At 31.3% G+C, this 24171-nt stretch overlaps 1 protein-coding gene across 3 annotated transcripts in view; it reads right to left on the reverse strand.

Annotated features, from left to right (window-relative positions):
• Window positions 1-24171, reverse strand: part of LOC117124232 (CD151 antigen-like) — a 40273-nt gene that overhangs the window by 12549 nt on the left and 3553 nt on the right. For 2 of the 3 annotated variants that reach the window (XM_033270383.1, XM_033270381.1), the window contains exon 2: window positions 16590-16695. The gene's annotated coding sequence lies outside the window, so the exon portion shown is untranslated. Of the gene's footprint in view, window positions 1-9082; window positions 9219-16589; window positions 16696-24171 lie in introns of those variants that run through there. The other variant, XM_033270382.1, reaches the window with a different exon arrangement.

Here is a 24171-nt window from a genome sequence, read left to right on the forward strand (position 1 = left end):
TGTAATTATCTAAGATTTGATTGGTTGAAATGATGGCTCCATGCATAAACATGTTTCAGTAATAAATATCTTTAGTATAAACAGCTGCACAGTGCTGAACAATATCAGATGATGTCTTTCACTGTGTGCGTTATTATTAATGTATCAAGTTTTATTGGAGTGGTGGAATCAGTACCAAAACCTAGTGCCATGGCATGGTGGGTATGGGACTCAACTTCTCTTTAAAATTAAAATATGCTCCCAGTGGGAAGTGTGTGCTTACTGCTTTCTTTAAAATTAATTGTAATATATTGCTGCAAGTCTACCTCATTCCCCATAAGTAGTTATATTCCTGCTCGACACCCATACACTCAAAGTGTTATCAAATGAAACTTATAACTTGCTTGAACTCGCTAGAACAGACCTTACCGCTACCGTCTGTGAGTCGTGTTTCAAGTGCAACTGCGCACCCCCTTTGGAACTTATCAACACCCAAATTACTGGGTCAAGTTACTATAACACAAACTTTCAATTCTTTAGTATAGTGTTGTCTTGAAAGAGGCAATAAACACAGTCTATTATTTAAAAAACATTTTGTATCCATGTTTTAATACTGCATTTTAATATAATGAGAACATTTCATATTCTATTTAATATCATGCATTTCTATTCAACCAATTTGTGAAATCCCTCCATGGTGAAATACTCTAGTGGGTGCTTTGACACAGGTTTAGTTTTTGGAAATCCTTCCCCAACATATCGTACATTATTTCCCTTTTATTGCTGTGTTTATGTCTTCACTTGTTCTTGTAATCTCATGCCTCTGTCAGTGAGTCATGTACAAAAGACTAACATCCATTAGCGTTCAGGTATTTTAAGTGTGGCACCATCTCATGCAGTTTCCTAGTGAGGCTATTGTTTTGCCAACCTAAAACTATAGATGAAATAATAATGTTATGATGTTCAGCGGGAGGTAGTTTTTACCAGTGCTATAAATAAATGACTCATTTGAAGCCATAATTATTGATCCAAAAACAGTTAAATCCAAACCCTGAAAACTGACAGTCAGGGTAGGCAAAACAATTAAATACAAATTCCTTGACAGCCAAAATGCTGAATTGAGGCATTCATTTACAATAAAATTGACAACTGTAAGTGGCAGATTGCCCTATCTTTCTATCAGTCACACAAAGACTCCGTATGGTGCCGTATTTAGAAGAAAAAAGTAATTGAGATCATTAACACCGAACAAAAAAAATAGTTAAACTGCATAAATATATGTCAAGAAGCACTCAGAAATAAGATAGAATAAGTCTCTAATACCCCAGTGCCCCACGATTAGTTATCCGACCAGAAGATATGCAAAACACAGTCTACCACAGTATATTACTTTTCATCTACCAGATTTAGTTAGTAATAAAACCTACTTATTTAATTATTAAAATATAGGTAAGCTATAAAAATGTTCAGCTTGGGACATAGGCCTCATATTCATAATGAAAATGAAACCAAGTATCCCAGAATTCCTATGCCTACTCATTAAAATTATCTGAGATCAAAATTAAAGTGACAAATGCTGGTTTCATCCCCTTTTGTAAAGAATTAATAGAAAGAGACAAGAATATTGGGGCAAATCAAGAGGACACCAGGCAGGCTTGATGCTATTAACATAATACAACGTTTAAGGCTTGTGGTTGAACCCTTACACCTGGATTTCGGAACCAGCCAGGCAGAGTGATTAGCAAGTTAACCCATTTATTAACCTTGTTCGATCAACATCTGCAGGGATTTTCAAAACCAATACTCAACTTCATAATTATAATTCTTAATACGCAAGGAAACTGCAGTGCAGTTTACACAATCTGAACAAAATATAAAGTATCGCAATACTCGGTAGTCAATTTTTATTTAGATATCATTTACTCTACGATTTTCCATTGCCAAGATATATGGATCTAGTCTTTTAGAGGCGGCCATTTTGAATTCAAAATAGCGGCCACAGAAGACATCAGAAACTTGGCACACAACTTTTTTTAAATCTACACATATTTCAAGTTGTTTCAAGTTTTAGGCTTTGGTAATAAAGTGCACAACTTGGCCATTTTTTGGACCCTAACTGCTCTACTAAATTTTCTATACAGTACCCATTGATACAGGCGGAGACTAAGACCTGCTAATGCCATACTTGCTTGTTTCCTTTTTAATTCACTTTGCTCAAATTACTTCGTCCTTTGGATGGGGTATTAAGCTCTTGATCCCCAATGTGTATAGTTGCACATGTGTATGAAGAAACTCAGCAACACTATTGTAAAAAAGTAGGGAGATAATCTCCTGGTATACTACCCATGGTTCCCAGGGACCTAATCAAAATATTCTTATTGACTTTTATTAGGATATGCATTATATTTACATACTGTACGTATTTGTGATTTCTACCAGTTATTTGCCTATTGAATAATATGATATACAAAAACAACAAATTCCTCTCTTAATAGTGTAAAGCACAATCAACTGAAAAAACAAGTCTTCAATGCAAGCCTCTATAACTTCTTAGAGTATTTATTTAGAGTATCTTCCACCAATTACCATAACACTTTACATCTTCTGCTTTCTAATTACTATAAAAGTACCACTATAAACCAATCATCCCATTTTAAGGAATTAACCTGAAATTATAAACTTTTATTACAATGACAAGGGTTTCATATTACCACTAGATGTATTGTACTTAATTTCCAATAATGATTTTTCTATTAGTGTTATAATGATTGGTAATTGACCTACAGTAAGTGATAAATATCAATATAAAAAAATGGCAATACCTCCTGACTGATTTGGCAAGCCATTAATTTCCTTAAACATGTACTGTCACCTATATTTGATATAAAAAACATATTGCTTCATTTGTACTACTGCTTATAAATTACTAGATTTCAACTGAAAATTGGAACAAGAACAAATTTCTCTGGCCAATTCACCAACATTTTTAAAGTCCATTATAATAATCTTTCTCTTTAATTTTGGCAGCAAATTTAAAGATTTGTGTAGTGTAACATCTGTAAATTAATTTTCTTGTTAACCTGTCACCTTTATAATAAAAGGCTTCACATCTTTCATAAATGTATTCCATTTTCTCGCGACTAGTAAATCTGCAACACCTAGATTAATTTATCAAATTATTTATTTCACATCACTAATAAATCATTTCCAAATATTGATGACGTCCAAAACAGGACAATGACTATTTTATTGACAAAATAAATATATTTTGCAAATATTTTCGCAGAGCAACATGTGGTAAATCAACAGACGAAGTGGTAAGAGTCAATACCACAATTGAAATATATGCATGCGTTGATCACGTTGAAATACGTTATTGATTTCACAGCAGCATACTATTAAATGACTAAGCGATAGATTTGAAAGGGATTTGAGATGGAAACACGGATACCAAAATGCAAGTCTCTTGGTATCTCTGCTAAGTATTACTTCAGATCAACAGTCTGTAGATTCCATTAAAACTGTAACATGTAAAGTACAAGATATTACTTCATAAACAGCTGCTATAAAGATTACACACCTAACAGCCACTTGACAAACTAAAATATTTGTTTGTAATACATACATATATCATTTTAATATTTGTTACCATAATTGAATGAAAAATTAAACATTTAAAATGTGGATATGATTTATGTTGTATTGTAGAGGGCTCTTTGATTACAGTTAAAGACATATTTTCCTCTTGTCTACGTTGTGAGATATTAAATATTTTGATGAAGGTCGGCACAAATGAATTATGATAGCAAGTGTTACAGATACAAATGGATGCCAGCAGAAAAATGGCAACAAATTATACAAGGAATACAAATGCTGTCTCTTATACACATCTAGATGATATTGTAAGTGAAGTAACTATTCTATTGTTCTTCAAGAACCTGGTAGGACCCTTCAGTCGCATGATTACTTGTAAATTATTCAATAGAGCTATCAAAAACAACCACTTCTATTGAAATATACTACACTTCTTGATATACTGAATAAACAAAATGTGTAATAATAGATTGTGGCAAAATTATGTTCATCGTTCACTGGTAGACCACAAACATCCATAGCATTGACTGATACATAATTGAGGAAATCCTATTTCCGAATATACATAGCAAGATTTAGAACTGATCTTTTGATTTGTACTGGATTATTCAAATATTATTCGAATATAAGAATCAGATCTACATTTCCATATGGATATCTCCTTTGCATCCTGAGGGTGCTTATCATTTTTAAACATACTTGTAAATTATGTACATTTTTAATGAAACAGAATATTATTATTAAATAGATATCTGTTACATTGGCCTGGATATGTCTGTTAAATGTCAAAAGATGTCTATGTGATATATGTTCCTTGCCAGGTGCTAAATATCTTAGGTGTCAACCACATTATGGAAATTAAAATACCAATGTTGCATCTCAAATACAGTATCTCACAAACTATACAGGAATAGTTTTACATAATCCTGCTCACTTTCTCAAAGACCTACGACCCACAACCATGTTTAAGCCTAAGAAAAATATGTACTTCATATTTGTACCTGCTTCCTTTTCTCTTCTATCTTAATCTACAGTATCTTTAAATTTATTTTTTATCTTTTTCTCCCAGCATTGCAATCCTTCTTACTTGCTAGAATAATATATTTTTTTTAATAATATCAATACAGTATTAAAAAAATTCTAAAATATTTTCAGAAAATGATGACTCCTTCATGTCATTGTTTTCTAACATTGCCCTCAAAACTTGGTCTACAATAAATTGTTGTAATTTTCACATTCCTGTATTATGGCTTTTGTATGTCACATCATAATCAACTTTTCTCCATGATCGGATTCAGTTATTATAATTTGGTGCGGTAAAAATTTCTGATTTAGTATTATGATTTATTTGTCTTTACCTGAAATAGCCGACAGCCACAAAGAATTAGAAAAAGGGCACTCCCCTTAATTTTTTCAAGAAGTTCAAATGACAACACTAATTTTTTGGCCTTATTCCAAATACTTCCACATATTGACTAGATTATGTAGTGAATTATTTGTAGCTTAAAAATGTAATGTTGATGGTATGGTATCAGTTTTATCATCCTTGAAATTTAGTATATAACATATATCACAATGATTGCGTCATTTAAATGACATAATTGGTAATATTATCATCATCAGAAATACTTCCGCCTTTTGATATTGGACGTCACTAGGGAGCCTGTACACCTCATAAAAAGCAGGATGTGATGTTCTAAACAAGGTTAGTACAGGTAGCGTTAGGTTTCTGTTTATTATTTTTAATGGTTTTGAACCATGTAAGTTTTGGTCACTTATTATTTTCAGTTACTGAAAACAAGGCCGTAGTGATTATTTATATTAATTACAGTATATTTATTATATATCATAAAATGTTCGCATTTGAGCAGAGCATGAGCCACTTAGAGCTACGGTAGTCAACAATGCCAGCTAGGATCTCTAAAGGCATCGCTGGCCGGGAAAGCCAGTGTTTTGAACGCTTTACCACCTTTGTCAATTAATGATAGTAATAATAAGCCTGCTATTTATAAAACACCAATAGCAATGTATTGGAATACAAAAATCCTTCATTGTCTAATTACCTATAGCTAAATGATAAAACAGTGGACACATTATTATCATCATCATCATTTTCATTTAGTGTCAGTTTTATTGTTTCCGGGGTTAAAGACATATTTTCCTCTTGTCTACGTTGTGAGATATTAAATATTTTGATGAAGGTCGGCACAAATGAATTATGATAGCAAGTGTTACAGATACAAATGGATGCCAGCAGAAAAATGGCAACAAATTATACAAGGAATACAAATGACACTAAAAACAAAAGACCATCACTGTAACATATTTTTAAGATTATGTGTATTTATGGTAGATGATGAAAGATTCACAAAATGCAAAAAGAAAAAAAATAATAATTGCATGCCATTAAATGTCCATTGAATACTTTTTTTAAATATAAATCATGTCATAAACAAATTTTCTCAATCAAAAAGAAAATCGAGGCAAATTGAACTTGGTAATAGCGGAGACTTTTGCACTCTCAGCTAGTGAATAACCTACACGAGATGGTGACAAAAAAATCCCTAAGGAACATCCTAAGCACAATATGTGCATGGCACATTTCACAGACAATAAAGATGTTGGTAGAAGGCAATCATCTTGAGAATGTGTTTAGTAATAAGGTCATTACGTGTCAGAAAGTTTATGTGATATTCATAAAGGGTACTTATACTTTAAACCTCCTCTAGTACCATATATTTACTCTGGGGTTTTTTTTTTTGTTTTGTTTTTTTTAAATTGTCACCTATTGAATCAATAAATCAACAACTTTAGGTGAAAATAAGTCTACAAACAAGTTTGGAAAAGCAGACATCTTTTACAATTTTAAGAAAATAAAGCTTAGAATAAAATATAATAGAAAACTGAGAGAAGTTGTATATGAAACTATAAACTTGTGCACACAATATGTGAATGCAAATACTGCCGCTATTTATTACGGATTATGGAGAACATTGCTGATGTGTGCACATCCAGGTACCGTAACACAAGGTTCTAGTTTTTAATTAAGTATACCTCCAGTAAATATTTTGATAGTCTAATATCCTATTCATTTGCAGAAGATTGACATTTGTGTATAAAATTATCAGTGGACTGTAAAAAAATATACCGTTTCCAATGAAAATGGATAGATATAGATATTAAAAATTTAATACAAATTTGGCAAAACAGTAATACTAAAGGAAAAAAGAAAGCCACATAAAAAAAAAAATATCAAGAATTTAATAATAAAACAATGATTAAAAAAAAAAGTTTGATTTTTTTCATTTAAGTATGGAATCTATGAACGTTACACCAAAAGCCACTGACATGAAATAACTGACAAATGAAAAAGTAACATCAGCAGAGTTTGGTGAAATCAACATGAATGCGTGGGATGCATCTTTTCATTCACTTCATTTTCATTAACAAATTGATAATTGTTGTTTATCTTTAACACTATTTTAATTACCTTTCACACAATATTATTGATCGTGACCATCTCATTCACCCTGGACCTCATATTGATCCATCTAAAAGCCATATACTATTTTCACTAGGTACTGTAATTCATTCATATACAAAACGGCTAGAAAACTTTAGAGGTCAGATAACTCATCCAGAAAGGAAATTGAATTTCCCTGATGTTCATAATGCCAAGTCGGTTTCCTTACAAGAAAGCAAAGGGCTTGATTGCGCTAAAATCTTTGTCAATTCTGAATATGCTATGTCAAACAGGCAACCAAACAATATATCATTGTTAATTTACAACAAAAAGCAACTACTTTATGGATAATTAAATCAAGTGATAATACTTACTATGATATATGAGACTAGAATATTCAATGTAATTATATGTGTTAAACTTTCTTTTTTCCCTGTGATTTCAATGATTATGTGAATAATTTCAATTTGCATATATTAAATGAGGCTATGTAGTAGGCCTACTTATTGCAAACTAGCACTAACAAAATTAGGGGTGGGGGTTGGGCATTATTTATTTCTTGATTATTGTAAGATGTAAAAGCAGGTAAGGAACATCAAACAATTTAAAAAGGAATATGACAAACAAATGCACTTATTTTGTTGCTTTTGTTTGCATCTAATTTTTTATTAATTAGATTTTTATAGATGATGCCTGCTTTGCTACACAACCAAGGAATCATAATTTAAAATTATTAAAATTAATAGTATAATTTTAACTGTAGGAAAAACAAGAATATAAAATATATGAATAAAGAGAAGGCTGTTAACTAGGGAAGTTTTACCTTAATTCAGCTAAACCCCATAATTCAGCTAAGTCCCCCTCATTGAGCTACTATAACCCCCCTCTGATAAGACTGACCACTCCCTTCAAACCATCAAAATGTTGAATTTCACCATCTATATATGATATTCTAGCTGCACGCCTGATTACAGGTACTAAGGGTCCAGGAAATTAAGGTACTCCAATGTATATTACATTCTATGCTATTATAGCTATATGGTAAATCAAAGCATCCCAAAAATAAAACATTCTTTCTTTATTCATACATACAGGGAGGTACATATGCTCTGATTTAAAGGTCATAAGTGAATATTAATGAAGATCAATATTACATCGTAATTTGAATATCATATCACAATATGGTTCCAAAATATTACTTACATTAATTATGCTTATCTTAAATTATGATTAACCCAACATGAAATGAAATACAGCACATTTAATATGAGAAGATTGTATTCAACAGAATTAATATGGAGCCAGAGGTTAGATTTCAGATTCGGTTTCTGAGTTGGTTAAAGTTGGCAAGTTTCATAATGCTCTACAATTTTTATTCACAGAATTTGTAATTAATGAATTGTAATTTTGTTACAAGTAATCAGCAACATATCAAAATTAATAAAATTGTGTAAGGGAAGAAGTATTAAGAGGAGTATTTTGTTTTCTAAAGTTACTAGGCTACAATAACCTTCAAGTAATAATAGCACAATACTTTAAAAATTGGTTTCCATATATGGTGTGTATCTTCATAATATAGAAACATGTCTACTTCCGACTGTCTATAGTATTTTTGTGATTTCAAATGCATTCAGTGGTTAGACTGAGTCATGTTTTGTCTTTTACTCTCAACAAATAACATTAATTTAATGAAGTAATGAGTATCTAATAATAAATAAATAAAATGCTCTCAAATTAAGTAGTCAATTTAAAGATGATAATGAATAATAGAATTTTTAAAAAATAAATAAAACTTTAACTAATGCTTGCAGTACACCACATAGATAGTTCTGAAAATAACTGTTGTTTGTAGATAGTTCTTTTCAGAACCATCTACGTGCAAGCATTAATAAATTATTATTTCACCATACAAACTTTCAAACAATATAAAAGTTATTATGTGATACCAAATTAAAAATAGATAGCCATCACATGTGATCTTTTACTTTGATTAGACAGAATTAACTACACCGATTTACTAAAATTGTTGTTTTCGAAATAACTTACCTTAATGAAGTTTAGATATAGATTTACGAAGATTAAAACAGAAATTCAGGAAAAAAGTATATCTAACCAAGGCTGTGTACCGACTAGGTGAAGGTTAATACTAAATCCATGTGGAATGGATGACCATGCATGACTGGTCTAGAATCCCACCAGGTAAATTCATGACCACAGACAAATGTCAGCAGGACACTGCTAGAGATATTGGTAGACAAGATTGACCTTTAAACAATCACATCTCTTCAGGGACCAAATAGGGCAATCAAATTTGCTTGTAAATTCAGTCACAATGTAACAACTGAAAAAAAACTTCCGGAAGGAAAAAAGATACAATTGGAAAACAATACGTAATTTTCATGTCGACTGCGAGAGAGCATGGTGGCATGGGAGATTAAGGGATTATCCTGGAGATTATCCCTTGGTGCATATGTTCCATATACTGTATATGTACATATATTAGTACACTGTATTCACTCTGCATAATAAAGAACTTTTCACACTCTCCGGAAGAGGGTGAGGGATTATTCTAATTAACACTGACTAATCCACTTTCTGCCAAGTGTACAAATGTCTCTATCTTTATCTTTAGTATCTTTCAATCCAGGTGTCTACTGTAATTATTTTCAAATCATATCATATTATATGTTATAAGTGCCAATAAACAAAAGGTTTTTATTGGGAAATAAAGTGTTTGCTACTTTACTTACTAATAAGCAATTCAATGCTTTTAGGATTTTATTCCAAACATGGAATCAACATGGAAAGAAGCAATGTAACCAATTAAAAATATTCTTAGTAGAAAGTTCCATCAATTCTGCAAGGATTTGTTTAAAATTGTTTAATAGAAGGAGAGTTCAAGATGTCAGGTTTGTTATCATTGCTATAATAATGGTATTAGTATTTATGTTATTAATATTAATACTATAGCCGATGGCCTACTGTTTAAAATAACTGGTTAATAAATCACTATAGCAACCAATTAACGTTTGTCGTCAAAACTAACCTTCAGTTATTACAATAATGAGAGCATAGGCCAAAGTGTTACACTTCCATAACAAATATATATTTATAGCTACTAAGACAATATTGCATCATAATATTGATGGCAATTACATCTCTATTGACATGCCAAGAAAAGAAAAAAAGTACTGTACTTACATGTATGTAGTTCTTATCTGGTTAATTGCTTGACCATACCTACTTATAGAGGACCTTTTCAGCTATTAGATTGACCCATGGTCCAAGTCTAATGACCTTTACAAAATATGCATGTGCTGATTTAAATCCACAGAAGACTGACCCACTAGACTGGACAGCTGTGTAGAAGTAAATTTTTTGCCGCTTAAATAAGTGAACTTGAATGAATCCTGAGTTACAGTCTCTTTAAGTAATTACACACAGGTGTGGGAGTAGCAATCAAAGCATCCAGTCTGGTCTCCATACACCTGTCCACTACTATCTCTATGGATAAGACCCAATTAATTTGGACATGTCGTAACACTAAGCTTTGTAATTAGCTTATACCGCAACTTAAGAAACCTTGATTAACAGATGCAATGATCTTTTCCGACCTCCTGCAACGTAGACTTACTGTAACAAGTTCAGAAAAAGTATCAAGATCTGATACAAGCAGAGCATTATCTTGGAATGGACAAAGCAAAGTACAGTATTGTAGTGTATGAATTAATTATCCAAGGATCGAAAACAAGGTGCACAAAGTCAAAGTGCTGAAGAGGGGAGCCTTACTTGCTCTAGAATACACGTTGTTAATCCCAAAGGTAAGAATGTTCTCATTCTTCATTGGAAAAAAAATTCAAATATATCAAATTTTTAGCTGAACAAAAAAAAAAAAAATTGTTTTAATGATTTGCTTAATTTTGTAATATTTCAAAGAAATTCAGCATATTGAAATATCATTGCAGTACCTGTATGTGGGAATCAAATTAAACCTTAGCCACAGGTACAGTCTAACTTGGTATAATACCAGACATATTATTTAAGTCATCGGTTCGATTCCTACCTGTTCACAAGTATTTGGGGACATACTGAGCATTCAGTGCAATTATAAATAGGTCAGGCAAAAATAAACACACTTCCATTTTAGCTTCCAAAAGAAAAACAAATAGTTTTAAAAGTTTTCTTGCTTTTTTGGATGGTAGAATATAATTCAAATACCAAAGACATCAGAAATTGTGAATGATAATCAATATGATATTGATTGGAAGCTCACAGAGTTAAGTGTTCATTTACTATAATCTAAATACAATAAGAAAAACTAATTAATCTTGGATACAGAATTGCATTTGATCAATACTATGATTCATCGGTACTCTTGATGTAAAGCATGCATTGCATAATTTTCTCGTTGGTACTGTCGGTACCAATTGTCATACAGCATAAATATTTCATGACATTTTATTATCAATTTTAATAATTGACTAAAGGAATGAATAAGCACTTGCTTAACCATGTATAGTTGGCATTACTAATTGTCTTTTAAGCCAAATACCCACTGCATTGTACGATGGTCGTACAACAGCCATACAACCATTGGCCGATGAACCCAAGTCCACTCTCTGTGATGCCGTTTACTGATTGTCGGTGGCAGCCTTAACGTGCACGTCATGGCGTTACATTCTCCCTGGAATCACATCAACCGACACCCATTGGGTGGAGTGAGTGGCTGGATGGATGGATGGTAAACCTTAAAGGCGCAAAATAATTAATATTTCTGAAGTGTCAATCAAACTTAACAAGTGTCCAATCAGAACAGGACCAGGAATTTGCCTCACAAAAATTAATACACATGCTGTCTAATAAAAGCATGTGTTTTCATACATTTATGCAGTCGTTTTGTGTAAATTTAGCAACAACATCCAAGGGGCGGAACTTAGCGGACCGATTAACTTTCGACACGGAGTGACCCAATGCAAGGGTCATTAGAAAGTAAACCTACAAATACTTCACCTGGTGATGAGATCAGTCAAAGGTTGAAAATAATCAATCTAACTCACCTAGCTATGAAGCCTATGAACTTTACAACTAACTCCATCATCACAAAGATCTATCAACATGCTATAGATCCCCCAGCTATTAAGACCTATCAACCACAACTAACATAGCCATCAATGCAACATTTCTACCATACGTGGGCTGCTGTAATAACATTTTAGGTCATATTATTTTTAAATTTTAATGCCCTCACCTTGCATACTTGTGCCAGATACCACATAAGTTGTCCTATATTATTGACAATGCCTAGGATGATATTCAATGGAACTGAAGCATATGCTACCAATACAGATCAAAAGGATTTTGCCTCCCCACTACATGGATTTTGCCTCCACAACTACATTATAATTGAACTGACATACACATCAAATTATTTTATGAATATTTCATTATTATATTCATTAATAAGTTATTTTTATCTCATTAATTTCAGTAATCATTAATATTCATAAAATATAAATATAGATATGTATATATACTGTGTATATATACTGTATATATAGTCTCTTATACACATCTAGATGTGTATAAGAGACAGAATTTGGACATGTCGTAAAATTATTCATCATTACAACCAATAGAAAAATAAGTTACTTCTAATTCTTTTCTTGAAAATAATGAATGAATATAATACCTACCATAGAAAAGTTTACTACTTTTTTTAAATAAACGAAATGACATACCTACAAAATTATTTAATGAATAATTTATTTTCTCATTAATTATTCACAATTTTGACCATTAGAAAATCACTGTACTTTGTAATAGTTTCTTGAAAACAATGTATGAATGTTACCTACAATATACATATGGTATGTATTTGGGGAATTTTTAAAATTATGTGTTGTTAATGTACTTCAAAGCAAATATGTCTCATTAACACTTCTTTTGACCTCAAATCAATATAATTCAAATCTAGCACAGGAAACATTACTAGTCAACGAAATTAAAAGCAATTTGGTCATGATGGAACCAGATTTTATGAAAATGACTTTATAGGCCTACACAGAAATATGTAGGAGGAATATATCTATTAATATCGCTGTCGTGTGGTATTCAATTCCTATTTTAAACACATGATCATTCCTCTAGAATTCCACCAGTTCATGGTGTCTACATATAGTATGCGTCAGAGAGAATATTGACATCTACAATAAATCGCTACGTAGTTTTTTGCATTCTGTTAGCTAAGCTGCAAAATGCACTTTTCTTTCTATGCCACAAGCCAAGCCAAAACATTATCATCGCCAGGTGACACATATACATTCTGAAATAAGGTGAACTACTGTAGCTTCGCCTAAGGTTCTACCAAAGACGCTACATTTGACTTATGGAGATGTTGACCTTTTACTGATAATTAGACCACTTAATCAGTACTGTACAATTACTTTATATGATTTTACTTTTCATCAAATCATACAAATATAAAATTGCACAGATTAACATCAGAAAACATGAAACAAATTATAAAGAAAAAGTTGTAAACAATCATCATTCTATATAATAAACTATATTTTGTTCATTTTCAGGAATGAGATGGCTTAGTTTTAAGAGTAAAAATTGTAATCATCCCTCCTTCCATAATCACATTTTATCTGGTCTGAGGCTTAAGACATGTTTATATTGGTTTGATAGAAGACAATGTTATATGTTTATCTTCAAGAAATCCTGAAAATGAACGAATAAAGCTGCAATTTATTTTGAATCTCCCTGGCTTGTATCAAATTCTTTAGAGTTTGTTTCATGCTGTTTTACTGTATGTCAAATTTATTGGTGAACCCCACGGTAAAGAATTTTTACTGCCAGTTTATGTGTTTACAAAGCAAAGGTGAATAACACATGTACACCCATTTTTTATTCTAGTATGCCATAGAATTCTACAACATAAAAGATGCATGGGAAACCCAATATGCATACATTTTATTTTAAAGACAGAGTATAGTAACATATCAATAATAGAATTTACACAGTGTATTCAATTTGAAAGTTCATTCAGAACTAATTAAATGTTTTTGTTATTTTTAATTCAATAATAATCCTATTAAGAGATAGATCATATATCAAACTGTACACTGATGTGCATTATGACATTGATTGACAGAATTCTGTATTTAGCATAAGTTATCATTAATAACAGATTTGTTGATTATCTCACTGATACAGTAATATAGCACCCCAAGGGGGTACTTATACACCATTGTTCCTCAAGTTCACATCACTAATAATTGGTACTAAGGGCAGACACTGGAGTGAATATCGATAAGTGAGATGTTCTTGGGAGATACTGTAGCAAGTAGATATGAGCAGCAACCATTTATGAATACAAAAGGAACAAAACAAAATATATGTTTACACCCATTATCCTTGTTTACTGGGGGAGATAACATGTATGTTTGCCTGTAGTCAGCTACTATAGCAGTTAAGATATTACATAGTATATCTTTTAATATTAAATGCTATTAAATGCTATTATTTGGTTAGAAAATTCTAATTCACTTGTTCTCTCTGATAATGAGAATACTAACACAAGGTTCAAAACATAATTGATTTACACAAAATTTAATTTCCTCTCATGGTAATAAATTTAATATAGAGCAGATGGCAGGAAAAAAAAACAAGAAAATATGGTCATTAAAAATAAGCTAATACTTTGTAGATATGTTAAAAAAACAGACAGCGATCAGGGGCGTTACAACCAACTTTGAAGTGGGATGTTAGATAAGACCTGTTAGCTGAAAATTTGAATATAAATGTCACAGAACAGTATTAACTTCTAACAGAATTATAGACAATATTTCAACAATACTGTAAGTATAATATTAATCTTACAGTTTTAGTTTATGTAGATAAAATTTCCACTGAAAAATATGAGACCCACTTATAAAAACACTAAATAGACTGTTTAAGCAAGGGCTGTATACTGTATTTGAGGGTAGGAATCTGGTGGTTAACAATATACAGTAATTGTTAAGGGTCTCCAAAAATTGACATGGCCATTTATTCAACGTTTCGCTCATATTTAAGCATCATCAGGAATATTATTATATTATTTTATTAATATTATTCCTGATGATGCTTAAATAAAAGTGAAACGTTGAATAAAATGACCTTGTAAATTTTTTGGAGTGACATTCATTCTATCTGTACTTTAACTCATTTACATCCTAATTGTCTCCTGTTACACTCCTACTGTACACATTTGGAGTCCTTAAGAGGTCCCTTTACCCACCAGAACCAGAAAAATCAATATCAATATTTTTTTTATAGCAAAGAGTCAATGCAAGCTGAATTCTTTGGATTACGTTTTAAAGGAAGTTGAGTTTAATTTGATACTTATGAAGGGTTTTTCCAGATTTCACTTTACAGATCTTTTTAACAGTACAATCTGACTAATGCTATTTAATATCAAACAGCTAATGACTAAAAATACATACGGAAGTTATAATTTTCAGACCTACAGACTGGTTAATGTTCACCCACTGAAACAAACTTTTTATGATATGACAGTATCACTTTAGAGTGAAGTAAGCCTTTCTTGTAATTCCTTTGGAAAAACCCTGTAAATTTGGATGAGGATACCTTTAAATATATAGTGTACTATACTTTCTGGAAATCTGGAAAGCCCTCAGATATATAATTGAAACAGAGTATCCTGAATTTAAATGCTGAATGTTGAAAAACACCTATGCTTTGTACATGAATTATAAACTCAATAAACAAATGATACCAAACTAAAAAACAAAAAGCAAAAAGCGAGCCAAAAGAGAATCGTTAGCAACATTGGGACGGATGCAGGATTTGGCGGCAGGGGGTATAAGAGTTCACACCACCTCAGCCCCAACACGGTTGTGGCTGAAGTGAGAACATTTTGAGAATATGACCTCTATATGCCTGGAAATTAAACTCTCATACATAAAATAAATCTTACCGCTACTTCATATCAACAATACAATACAATTTACCTGCATCTACCCAGCAACAGACCATGAGACAGTCAATAAACATGTCTCTTATACACATCTAGATGTGTATAAGAGACAGCATTACATAAAAAGAAAAAGCACCAGATATTAATATTAAATAGTACCACAATTAGCAGCTGAGAATCTGAAAAGATTATTGTTCCAACCAAATTGGCAAAATGAGAAGTTTATTATGCTAGGTGTTAATATTAGTTAATAACGATATTGAACATCCTTTGTGAAAGCATATTAATTTAAAAAAAACAGGTATTATATGCATGTGTGTGTGTATGTATGTATGTATATTTGTATGTATGTATATTATAACATATTCTATATTATATATTTTTATAAATATATGTATTTAATGTTTTTTTGAAATTGAAATGATTAAAATGTTGTAGCATTTGTTGTAGTGACAACTTAATACCTTGCCACTATAGTAATGTAAAAACAGACACCAACAACTGTGACAACACCTAGACTGTAGGCACTCCATTAAACCAATTCAGAATATTTTTTAAAAGTGTACAAACCGAATTATCGCCTTTAGTTCCACTCCTACTGCTTGTAAACTTGATCAATTAGATAAATTAGTGTCCCGCCAACTTCAACTCTCTGCCCACGTCGTCGTCTGCCAATCTGAATGAAGATGAACAGAGAAAATTACAGCATGAGTTTGATTTCAGATAACACACAGGACCGTAAGTTCCATTCAGGAATTGAATCTGGAATCTTAAAATAGGTATGTTGTCTTTATTTTAAAATTAAAACATTCATCCATTCCTATCCACTTATGGATTCCTCAGGGGTCAAAGTGTATGAGCATCATTAGGAGAGATAGCATCTTCCTTTGCACTTATTTGCATCATGTCAATTTATTTCCAACTGAACATCGCCCACCTGGGAGCGAGCCAAACCAAATTAAAGCTCATTTTTAATTACAGGTTATCTAACTGCTACCACACAACAGTCAATATTCATACCACACAATATCATCATATACATATTAAATCAACTTTCAAAGTAAAAGAGTTCGACTATCATATCCTAAAAAGCACCTGACAAGTATGTCGTCATATCGGCAAATCATTGTACACAGGTCTACTTGGAAGAAGACATTTGTTGACTTAACTGCAGACCCAGATTCTTAATTGTATTAGAACATATGCCTTCACGATTAAGACCTGCAGATTCATATTGATTATTGAGTCCGACTTCAGCTATATTTCTACTATGGTACCTTCACTAGAAAGCATGTACACATTCTTAATGGGATAGAATAACATTAAGGTCATCATACATCATGAAAATATATAATAATAATATACGGATATTCATATGATGGAAAAGTACCGATCAAGATGTAAACCAAGATCCACTACATGACAGGAAACATAATGTGATTGTCGAGCATATTTCACTTTCTCATCATAAATGGACCTTAACTTTCTCATAGGAGCTTGTGCTTTTATAAAGAATTGTAAAGAAATTTCACTTTAGGCGAGAGTTTTTTATACCTTGTTTAAGAATTGCCATAGGGGAATGGCTAAATATATATAAACTGCAAAGAAGAAACAGAAGAAAATTAAAATATGTTATTCTCATTCAAAATCATTAGTATCAGCAGACAAAGAGTTTGCTAAAAAAAAAGCCTTGCCTTAATTAGCTTAATATTCTTACAAGGAAACAGTTCTCATTTTATCAACAAAAAATAATAAAAACTACTGTACTGTATTTCTAGTTAAAATATGACATTCATGCATCAAAAATGGACTTGTGCCAATAAAATCATTGTAACTTGACAAAAGCACTGCATGTTCGTCATCACTTTATATCTGTACTATGTCAACTATTACTATATTACAGTATAGTTAAATCAGTGAATAGAAATCAGAGTATTTCAAAAATGTTTACTCCTGATTTTTCCCTTAAATGATGATAATAATCATAGAAACAATTTCACTGACAGAAAGTGTTTCTATGATTTCTATCGTTATCCAAGTTAAAAATTATGACAAAACATTTTTAAAATTACATACACCATCATTTCTATGCTCTAGTTGATACTTTTTATTTTACTTAAAAATGGCCAACATATAGGCCTATTTTTTATCTTTTATTAGGGATTATTATACATCTTCAAATTATTGTACATTTAATTCCAATTAAAGTAAGGCCTATTTTAATACATTTGGTTTTGCAAAAATAGACCATCAGAATGACATTTCGCAATACTGGTATCTCTAAGGAGTTCAAAAGTATTTTCTATATAATTGCCAAACCCCCATCAGCTCTTCAGAATGAGCACTGCACTACACTAAATATTTACTATCAAGAAAGCCTTGAAAACAAATACTATCTAAATATTTGATCTATGAGCTATACTTACAGAAACTGTTTAGATTTAGGTCATTCACTTTTACTACAATTCGTTAATTTTAAGTACTCATTACAGTTACTCATCAGTGGATCAAATAACTTGACAGAGACACATATTTTGAAAAAAAAAAAATGTACTTCCGAAAGGTTCATAAAATGATCCATGTTTGATTTGTATCTTCCTGCAAATGATATGCAAACAAATTGTATGTGGTATTTTTATCAGTCAATTTATGATGAATACTGTAAAAACAGACAACCTGAAATTTAGGCTAAATTGGTTTGCACAACAAACTTATGGGTAGCTTCATTTATTGAACAATTAAATTCTAATAGCTAGATTTGTCAATGGAAAATATCCTAATGTACAGTAGAATATGTACAAAGTTATAGTAATCATTATTGTTAATTTTATTAAACAAAAAGTTTACCGATAGAAGTAAATTATCTCTGAAAATAATTCTATTTATTAATAAACTCTTAATGGTACTTTGTAGTATTAGGTCAGAAAAGTAATGATAAATTAACAATATTTAAATGAAAGTCTGTCATGGAAAACACCCAAAATTTAATTAAAGCATGATGTCCTAGTATGAGAGAAAAAATGCCAAGATATACTGTAAAGAAGACAAACATAAATTTCAGTATTATTAAAATTTTTCCTTGCATACAGTAAACTGGGAGTTATTAAATTACCCTGCACAATTCAAAATGGCCAATAACTTCCCTGAGGAAATTTTAAGAATATTACTAAATTAAAGTAGCAATATACAGTAGCTTAAGTTGAACATCAGATATAATTATAGTTGGAAATGCTGGTCAAAATTGAAATATCCACATTACAAAAAAATGTTACTATACCTTATATTTACCATCATAAGTCTTCTTAAAATTTAGTTAAAATCATATAAAAGTTTAAAGAGATCCTTATATTCTACTTTAATATCTCTCATGGGATATGATAGGAAAGAAGTTCATTTATTGATACGATGTTGATAATTTTACAACATGTAACCTTAGAATTTGAGTTGAGAACTCAGCAAGCCTGCTGCTGTTCCATCAATCGCAACAAGCCTGCTGCTGTTCCATCAATCGCAACAAGCCTGCTGAGCTGTTCCATCAATTTCTCTGCATTAAACTGTAATAATCAATGCAAAAATGAAATCAAATATAGCAGAAAGTCATTTGTGAAAGTGACAAAAATGATACAGAAATTAATGAGAATGACAAATATGCCAAAAAAATATCATCATCTGTGGTAATGTCATCGTTTGAACTGACATTATTCTTTTTAATGACAAGTGATATATATTCAACAACGGGAAAAATGACAAATAGATAAGAAAAAAAATTATTTGGGATTACGTAAATAACGGCATACAAATTGATATAATGCCTGCATTTTGTAAGGCTAATTTCTTATAAATATTTTATAATGATTTGATTTCTTGCAGGGAGCCAAAGACTATATCTGCATATCCTAACAATAATAATTTGTCCAACCAAAAAAATTATATTATACTCAAATAATGTATAAGAACAGCCTAAAGACAGCAAAAATTACCCCTGGCATTTGTCAACAATTATCAGATGCCTACAGTATTAGACAGACCCCCTTCCTAAATGAATATCCTAGTACTTTCAGCAGACATAAATAAATCTCTTCTAAAAATTACTATTGCAATGCTGTAGTTATACCAAAAAAGACAAAATGTTTGATATTTCCTACCTCAAGAATATTTTTAATAGTGTATCATATCATAATATTTTATAACACAAAAAACATGGTAGGTAGAGTAGTGCTATTTGTAGTAAAACTGCATGGCTTTAAATATAAAATAAATATACAGGTAAGGATCAGTAGTAGATATACAGAGTTACTGTTATTTTAGATTAGGTCTACAGTGCATAGTATCATGAATGTATTTTTACAGTATAAATAAGTTTTTCTACATTAGTATAATTTTACTGGTTATTTTAGGATTATTCTTATATTTTAATAAAATCAAATATTCAAAACTATAAAATGTCATAAAGTAATTCATAAAGAAAATAAGATGATGTTATTACACTCCAAAAGTAAGTATTTAGTTATTAAAAAAAAAGTGCAAAATGCACTGAAGTAAATCTTAAGAAGTCAAAACATCCTCATATTCATTATATGAGTATCCGTATGTGTCTACAACTATGTATGTTTTGGTAATGTCTGTGTTCCTGTTCATTAAAATAATAAATAATAAGCCCAACAAGGACACATGTTTGAAAAACGTATTGACCATAAGGTTTAAAGTGGTTCTTTGGGTTTTTTATGTTCAAAGAGTAAATAAGGTAAACTATAAAAAAAATTGAGAAAGATTTAGGCCCCTAATTAAGAGAAAAAAAAAATTGAAAAATATACTTCATAATGTCAATGACATAAGGGTGTAGGCTACAGCATACAAATGAAATACTTTGGTGAAGACTAGAATTGTATAAAAATGATAATTAGATAAATAAAAAAAAAAAAGAATGTAATAATAACTAAACAAGATTATTTATGGCTTTTAGAAAGATTACTTGAATTTGAACCTGGTGTTGTGATTGCTTTAATAGGATTTCATCTTTATATACCTCCACAATACTCGTACAGTAGGGGTAAAGTGACAAGTTTGGCTGGCCCATGGGGTTTTCGACAGCCGCAACGAAGTGCCAGTACCTACGTAAAAAAAATACCAAAAAAATATTCCACTTCTCATGTTGGGTTTGAGTAATCAGACACAATAGTGGTTGGGTTACCACCAACTTATAGCAGCTGACTGAGTTATGCTGTAGTTGTCTGTACAGTGTGTAAAAAAATATATACAAATGCTGATTCTAGATTTTGAAGTGAAGCTTCTAATTAGCAAAGTGGAAGATTTGATGCTATTTACCGTATGACTTAATAATAAGTGAATGAACTTTAGCTCTGAGCACAAATATCGCATCGTCTAAAGGTAAATCGTTAGAGAATGCGTAAACCATGAATGTGGGAAATTAAATTGGATCAAGACGTGATGTATTCCACTAACTATTGATGAGTATTCGCATTATCTGGTCATACTGGTAATGGAGAGGTCATGAACATTGTCAGCTGAGAAAATGAAAGAAGGTGGAGTGTCAGTTGAGTGACAGAAGCAGAGCTGAAGAAGCTGAAGAGCATAATGGTTTCAGCTCTAATCGATCCTACTGAAATGACGTCATGCTTATTACTGTATAATTATCATGTAATAGGATATCAAGCAAGAGCCTAAATTTGCTAAACAAGCATAAATATTACTTGCCTAAAAGAGTAATATGAGAAGAAAGATGGCTCCATAAAAAAGATGAGGAAGGAACAAGGCCTACATAAAGAATAATTGTTTCCGTGTTGTGTCCCAATGAAAGTACCATAATCTTCTTGGTACTGTACAAGCAATAATGCATGAACAATAACATAAACATGACAATAAGAATGCTTCCTCTGACAGAAATGATTCAGACACAGGTACTGTAGAGGACTTGATGTGAAAATAAACACTTTAACAGCAATATTCCAAACTAATAAAAACAAGTAAACCAATAAGGAAGACTACTGTCCTTATTGTAACACTATTACCTAAAGTGCAAAAAAACTGTTCTCATTCTCTACTTGTATTTGTTTTTAAACTGGTAATCACAGCAATAACCCAGGCTGAAAAAAGGAGGTATTTAAATGAAACTACACACAGATGAGGGATTTAATATTTACTAAGCTGCTAAGGTAAGAACATCAATCAATTTGAGATGGTCCAGAGACATGCAGCCAGGTATGTTATTAAAGACTACTGTACACAAAAACTGCCAGTTTTGTCGAAGAAATGCTAAAGGAGTTGAAGTGACCCACCCTTGAAAAAAAAACAGGCAACAGCAGCGTCTTACCCTATTTTACAAGATACAACATGTCTTGGTTGCAACTGATTATGCAGGATACATCACCAGGTGTGTTACTGTACACACAAAACCAATTCAAGACAAAGACACGTCTTTAATATATCGTTCCACACTCTTCTGTAAACAACCAACGTTTCTCTTATTTTGCAAGAACTTTAAATGAGTGGAATCACTTAAATAAATCCCCAGCTGAATCTCCATCGTTGGACATCTTCTAGGCTAACTTAACTAGTTATCCATAATATTCTTATTATTATTATTATTATATAAATTATTATTAATAATATATTATTATTATTATTATTGTTGTTGTAGCTGTTGTTGTTGTTATTATATTTATTATTGGTATTAGATAGTCTAATACATACTCCAAGTATCGAAATGCACGCCATCGTGGCGGGATCCCGACACGCTGGCATGCTTTTCGATACTTGGAGTATGTATTATACTATCTTATCTGAGATTATTGGTATTACTTATTGTTGTTACTTAGAATTGTTAGCAACCCTGATTTGTTTCCACCCTCATTACAAAATGCAATTTCAACATACCATCTACAATCACATGAATCACATAGCCTCCTACACCAACTGCCAGATTGCTCAGGATTGAGTTTGTACATTTGATGGAAGAAGTATAAATATAATTCAATATTAGTAATTGAAAATTAAAACAAGAATTTCTCGGTAATTAACAGATGCATAAATACTACAGATATTACATACTTCGCTTAATAAATGGATTAGAAGTGAATATTTAATATTTTTGTAGTAAAAAATCTGTAAATCAATAAAAAAATTAATTGTTTCAATCAGTCTCATTCTAAAGTAGATTTCTCATTTTATCCTAAATGAGCTATTTAGTTGTTTTAATTGAAATTTTAAATGTTTTTATATTTTACCAGATAGTTAGGTATGTTCAAAAAGATGTCAATTTCTAAACAAAGGTAGGTTAATTATTAAAAAGTTCACAGAAATACAAGTCCATAATCAGGTAATTACTGTAACTCATGATATTGACATCACACTAATGGTCACTTAAAATCGCAGTGCTGAAAACCTAAATATTAACTAGACACAGTGCCCATTAAACTAATTTACAATGGGTAATTATTACAGTTGATAACTTAACTGCCTTTGTTAAGAATACAATAAAATATATATTTCTGTAATAATTTTTACAAACGAAAACTAATAAAAAATGACATACCGTGTCTTTTGAGCCAAATAGCAAACAACAAATTATTATTAATCAGTAGCAGACCCAGAGTAAAACCTGGGGAGTGGGTGGGGGTGGCGTACAGTAGTCAATTGTAAAATAATATCAATACAAGTACACAATCACATCTTTTATCATTTAGCACAGTTTTCAATATAATTTTCTTTCCTCTCTTCCGTCTCCCTCCTCTCTTTTCTTTTTCATTTTTTTGGGGGAGGGGGAGGGGCTCTATCCCCTGGATCTGCCTCTGTTAATATAAATATTTTAAATTTTAATATATATTATACAGATTTTATAGGAATAATAATTAAAGTCTAACACGCCACAGATTAATTTGCTTCTGGTAGAGGATGAGCTAAAAAAGAGTAACTAAAAGACTCCAGTATGTTATTTTAAATGACCCCAATGTTCACTTGCTATTTTTATTCAGAATTCATGTGTCATGCAAGCTATGTCGCATAACAATAACAATCTGTAGCCGTCATCCTTCTTGTGCTCTTTAATTAAAGTGTCTAATTTAAGTCTCTAATCCAGTCACTGTCTGTCTTCAAATAAGCAAAGTAACAGTGAGGTGAATACAAGTCAAGTAAA

This window comes from Anneissia japonica, unplaced genomic scaffold, assembly GCF_011630105.1.
Source record: "Anneissia japonica isolate Jap-2015-1 unplaced genomic scaffold, ASM1163010v1 scaffold287716_len795978_cov209, whole genome shotgun sequence".
Taxonomy (NCBI): domain Eukaryota; kingdom Metazoa; phylum Echinodermata; class Crinoidea; order Comatulida; family Comatulidae; genus Anneissia; species Anneissia japonica.